Genomic DNA, 6,304 nt, shown 5'->3' with positions numbered 1-6,304 from the left:
AGAATTTCTATGTTTTCTTTGGAAGTACAGTTTAGTTATTTGATGAGAGGAGTTTAAAGATTCTGTGTTTTCCTGCCTAGGGGTTTTGTTTTGTTTTTGGTGGTAGTGGGGGTTGAACCCAGGGCTTTGTGCTACATCCTCAACCCTTTATAATAATTTTTTAAATTTTAAGACAAGGCTCCAATTTGGAATCGTCCTGCCTCAGCCTCCAGTGCTGGTATGCCTCCACGCCCAACATAGAATTTGTTGACTTATGAGAGGATAAAGATTGATTTGTAAGGAAGAGGAGGCAGCAGTTTCCAGGTTACTCTTGGTTTTTAAGCATGGTAACTTGATTGTCTTGATGTCTAACCCATTTTGGTTTATGCCTCCAGCTCCTAGCACGGTGTGTGACACAGTTTACAAAACATTTAAGGTGTGCTTAGTATCTTAAGACAGTTTAGTATAGGGTGTCTCTCCGAAAAATCACGAGTTTGATTTAGCAATCCACTTGTAGCCACAGCTACTGATGACTAATTCCTATTTTGAAGACAAAATAAGCAGCTATGTAACTTTCCTGACCCCAAAGGGAATAATAGATTGATTCAGCGTATACCTGCCTTAAACTTTCTTGTTCTTTGATCAGGTAGATAAATGACTTTAGTGGTTAAATGTTTGCCAGATTATGACCATGATGTAAATGTTCCACTGTGCTGTCACGAAAACATCAAAGTTGGCCTTCAACTACTATCATGAAGGTTCCTTGGAGTGGCTTCTGTTTCCTCTTACTAGGAAAACAAATGATTTCGATTATTCTGTAGAGAAGCATAGTTAAGGTTAGGTTCTTAGTGCTTTTGGACCGTGACTCTGAAAACTTTTCACTTAAGAGTACTCTATGAAGTACTCTATTTAAGAGAAACTACAAAAAGATGTGAGCAAAACTAGTACAGTACTGAAGTTTTAGAATGAAGGCTTTGGGCAGAAATGTGCCTGTGTGTCTAGACTAATTGGCCCTAAGACAAAACTATTTTTTTAGTTTCCTTGTAGTCTGTTGTATATAGGTTTATAGAAATCCAGGGGTAAGCCCAGAACTAAAATGTCCATTCTAAAGGACCTGCTGTCAAGATCATCCTGTTCTCCATGAAAGTTGCTGATTTTGGATTTAGAACTGGGTTGCTTTGTTGCTAATTCTCAAAGTATAGGTAGGTGGACTTGACTTTTGCCAAGTATGCAGTTTATTTTGATTTTCAGTCACTGTCATCAAGCCATAGGATTTTAAGGAGAGCTGAGTAGACTTTCTCTGCAAAGGTGGGGGAGAAATCAGCTGTTGCAAGAGAAAGGCGTAAGTCAGGATAGGGCCAAGAGAAGCTGTCACTTCTGTAATAAGTCTGATTTAGAGAAAGGCACAAATGCTCTGGATAAGTAATAAAAATATGAAGTTCAGTCTCTTTAGTGTTCATGTACTAGTTTATTTTGGTATTTTGAAAAGGTATATGGCAAACTAGCAGTTCAAAAATAGTTTAACACATTTTACTTCAAAGAAAATCACAGTGTAAGCAAATAATCTGAGTGGACTCATCAGAAAAGTTAGGCAAAAGTTTTTTGCAAAGTTTGTGTTGCTGAAAGTTTTGTGTGTTCTGCTTAGATAAAGCCGTAAAAATATGCACTTGATAGTCTGAGGATAGTTCCAGTGAGATTTGGGCAGTGGAAAGAAAACAATAGTTCTGTACTTAACCCCCGCCCCCCTTAGTTTTGGTAAGTTGTGGGTTGTGTGTATTCAGGTTGAAGATGAAATTCCCTTTAACATTGACAAGAAAAGCAATTGGAGGAATTGATAAATGTAGTAGAGCTCAAAGCAGCTTTTTTACTAAATACTATGAAGGATGACCTTTCAGTAACTTTCCCCTTTTTTCTTTTTTGGTACATGTTTGCCAGGCAGGTGCTGCGCTGTTGAGCTACATCCCCATCCCAGTAACTACTTAAATTAGGAAAATAGCATATTTTATGTGTTAGAGTAAAGTCTAGGGCAGGTACCATGTCTTCTGTGTTATGTATCAAGCTTAACACACAAATCAGAAAAAGATGAGCCGGGGATTTAACTCAGTGATGCTGTGCCTGCCTTGAAAGTGCAAGGTCCTGAGTTTGATCCCTGGTACTGCAAAAAAAAAAAAAAAAAAAAAAAAGTATTTTGAGAGTGTCTTGCATTTCATTGGTTTAGTCGTAAATTTTATAGAAAATGCATAATAGCTGGCTCTTAGGGAGATCATAGACCCTCAAGGAATTCCGTATGTTTTAAGGAGCTTTTTGTTTTAAATCTGGTATAGACCTGTAGATGCACACATTATTTTCCTGCTCTTTTCCTTGCCCTTTCATTTGTCTGCCTTTCTCATTTTCTCTTTGGTGTGTTTTGAGACAGGGCCTTGCTTTGTGAAGCCTGCTCTGACCTCAAGCTCAGGGAAATCCTCCTGTCTCAGCCTCTTGAGTATTGGGATTGTAAGTGGGTGTCACCATGCTGGCCTCTGTAGGTATACACGTTTTTTAACTGTGATACTAAGAAAGACATTGTATCTTTTTAGTTTAATTCTGTGGTGCTGGGGATCAAATTTAGGGCCTCACATGTGAAACACTTTTTTTGTTTTGGGACAGGGACTTCCTATGTTGCTTAGGTAGGTTGGTTTGGCATTCACAATCCTGCCTAAACCTGAGCAGCTGAGGTTACAGGCCTGTGCCACCATGCGTAACCTGAAACACATTTTAGCTCAATCTTTTTTTTTTTGGTATTGGAGATTGAACTCAGGACCTTGCACTTTCGAGCCAGGCGCTGTGCCACTGAGCTAAATCCCCAGCCCCTGAAACACATTTTAACTTGCTGCGTACTACACAGGTAAAACTGAAATGAAGTTTTCAGGAAATAGTATTTATTGTGAGTAATATACTCAGCTTTAACACTTGTGTTTTTGAGACAAAGTCTCACTATGTAGTTCAGGCTGGCCTTGCACTCACTGTAAAGCCCAGGCTGGCTTAGAACTTGAAGCTCTCCTCTTGCCTCAGTGCAGGGATTAGAGGCGTGTGTCACTGCCTAGCCTTTTTTCCTTTTTGAGACAGGTTCTTGCTAGGCTGGCCTTGAATTCATGATCCTCCAGTCTCAGCCTTTGTAGCTGGAATTACAGGCACACACCACTGTGCCTGCTCAACCATTACATTTTTTAAAAACTGGGCATCCTTGAATTTATTGCAACCCCAAATGGGCTAGGGTCTGTAATCTGAAAAATAATGGTATATTAGTTCTCTTCTTGTTACACATTAAACTGAAACTTAGTGGCTTAAAACAATAAACATGTTTATCCCATTCGGTTTCTGTGAGTCAGGAGTCCAGCCGCGGGTAGGTAGGTGTCTGTGGGTCAGGGTCTTCCTTTGAGGTTGCAGTCAAGATGTGGACAGGTTAAAGTGGCTCACAGTCTGGCAAGTCCGTATCTGCTTGCTGATGGCAGAAGACCTCGGTTCTCTGTTGAAGGCTTGCTTTAGTGTTCTCACAAGATGGTGGCAGTTGGCTTCCCTCTAGAGCAAGTAATCCACGCAGGAGCAGAGAAGCAGCCACACACCATCGCTCATGCCCTGTCATAGCAAAGCAAGCGCTGAGACCAGCTTGGACTCCGGGATGGAAATTTAGCTCCACCTCTTCAAGGGAGCAGTATCAAAGGATACATGGACATATTTTAATAACCACCGAAGTTGTATATTTTTCCATTTTATGGATGAAATAGTATTGAACCAGAAACCTTGCTTAAGTCAATCCTGTAGGTAATTAGTCATTTTTTTCCTCCCACAGTATCTAGCATATTTATTTTTATTTTTTATTTTTATTTATTTTTGGTACTGGGGATCAAACTTGGGTCCTTGCGCTTGCGTAGCAGGTGACGAAACAACTGAGCTAAATCCCTGGCCACAAGTGTATTTATTTTTAAAAAATACAAAATAAACTACAAGTCTTTTGTTTATGGCCTTTCCCTGTTCCCTTTTACTGAAGTGGGATCTCCCTTTCCTTGCAGCTCTAGTAGGCCACACAAAAGATACCTTCCTTCCAAGAGAGGCAGAGCTGGTTTATCTCATGCCCTTTTGGCTTACTGTTTTTTTGTTTTTTTTTTTTTGGTACTAGGGATCAAACTCAGGACCTTGCCCTTCCAAGCGGTGGAACCACTGAGCTAAATCCCTTGCCCTCTCACCCTCTTTTTAACCTTAAATTTGAGGAAGCAGTTTCAATTAACTGGCCCAAGGCCATTTAGTGTAGAAAGACTTCACAAATTTTCTCTGAATTTTGTCCTGAATAATCTCTCTGCTGCTAAAGATGAGAAAATTGGCTGGTGAATTTTTTTGGTACCAGGGATTGAACTCAGGACCTTGTGCTTGCAAGGCAGGCGAGGTAACACTGAGCTAAATCCCCGGCCTGGTGAATTTTTTTTTAAAACTTTCCAAAGAAGTTATGCCACTGTTGTCTTTATCTTCCAGTCTGCAGGCTCCTACAGGATAATAGTTACACTCTAAATGCTAAGATGATGCTTGATGTCTGGATTTGTAGAGTCCTCATACTAGCTCCCTTCTTGACCGGTTGATTTTTAGAGGAAACAAAATTTATTGAATGAATTCAGACTAACTGTCTGACTACTGACTATGAGAGATGGTGCTGTCCAGATTAATTCTGGTTTGCACATTATAAGACTTAAAAGAGGGTACTATAACATGAGCATAATTGAGAATTAATTGTAAAGAAAACTACCTCTATGCCTTTATGTTGGGAAATTTTCGGAAAACTTTGGATCTGGAAGGAATTTTCCTCAGACTTGTTTTAGCATAATGGTACAAGGAATAGCATGAGACCCTGCTATTGATACTGTGTTATAAAGCCAGGATAAATTCAAGGCTTTTTTCCCTAATCCATTAAGCTTTTCTGAGTTAATAGCATATGTAAAAATTACCACATATTTGCTGTTAGAGAATGGGATAAGCTGGGTGTGGTGGCGCATGCTTTTGGTCCCAGTGCTTGGGAGGCTAAGGCAGGAGGATCCCCATGAGTTACAAGCCACCCTGGGCTACATAGTGGACCATAGTACATAGCAAGACAAACAACAAGAAAAAGAATGGGATAATGGCTACTTTTTTTCTTTTTACCGCTGGTTGAACTCTGGCGGTGGAACCACTGAGCTAAATCCCCGGCCCAGGCTACTTTTTTTCTTAGGACATTACCTGGGTTTTGTTATCACCATGATTCTGACAGTTATTCTTACTCAGTGCTCTGTCTATATACCCTTACATTGGTTGTTATTCTTTCACCCCTTACCCCCATTGTAAAGTTAAGTAAACTTTTGTGTACTGCTGGTACTTGAGTTTGCAGTATTGAGTTGAATTTATAGTAAAAGAACCTGAGGTAATTTTTCTCAGAACTGAATGAAAAAATGAGCATTGTTGTAGCAAGCCTCTGGGTATAGGTGGTAGGTGCTGGTAGTGTGTATGTGCATAAGAAGTGACTCAAGGTGGTCACAGTCCAGTAGGGGAGAAAAACAGGAGATGGTTAACATACAGTTGGCTGTATTCTACAAATGTGTGAAGTCCTCTGTAGTGTAGAGGAAGATGAAGTTGACCTTTAAGCTGAGTCTTGAAGGCCTTTAAAAAGTAGACTTTGTGGCCAGGGTGGTAGTGCATGGCTGTAATCCCAGCACTCGGGAGGCTGAGGCAGGAGAATCACTGCAAGTTCAAGGCCAGCCTGGGCTACATAGTGATTCAGCTGATCTACTTAGTGACCCTGTCTCAAAAAAAAGGGTTGACTAAAATAACCAAACAAAAACAAAAAAGGGTCGACTTTGGTGAGATGTTGGGTTGTATTCGGGTCCTTAGTTTGCAAGGCAGGTGGTGGAACCACTGAGCTAAATCCCCAGCCCTGGGTTGTGCTTTAAACATCTACCTTGAGTTTTTTTCCTTTTGTTGTTGTTGAGTTATGTCATCATAATTTAATTAGTTACTTGTTTCTAAAGCATGTACATTTGTGTTTCTCTAGGACTGTGTAGTCCGATTCAGTAGCTGCTAGCTGCATGTGATTAATGTAGATTATTAATCACATGCAGCTAGATTAGCTATGTAGATTAATGTCACACTGGTCATATTAGCCACAAGCTGCTGGAGGCTACCAGGCTACCATATTGGGCCTATTGTCAGTCTTTCTATGACAGAAAATTTTGTTGGGAGTGGGCTGCTCTGGAATCATGTTTTGCTTATTTGCATATTAACACATTATCTGTACTGTGTTGAGTTAGGATTAGAATAAAGGAATTTA

This window comes from Heterocephalus glaber, unplaced genomic scaffold, assembly GCF_053883595.1.
Source record: "Heterocephalus glaber isolate CG9 unplaced genomic scaffold, H.glaber_assembly_v1.0 deba00001593, whole genome shotgun sequence".
NCBI lineage: Eukaryota > Metazoa > Chordata > Mammalia > Rodentia > Bathyergidae > Heterocephalus > Heterocephalus glaber.
This window is presented reverse-complemented; position numbering follows the sequence as displayed.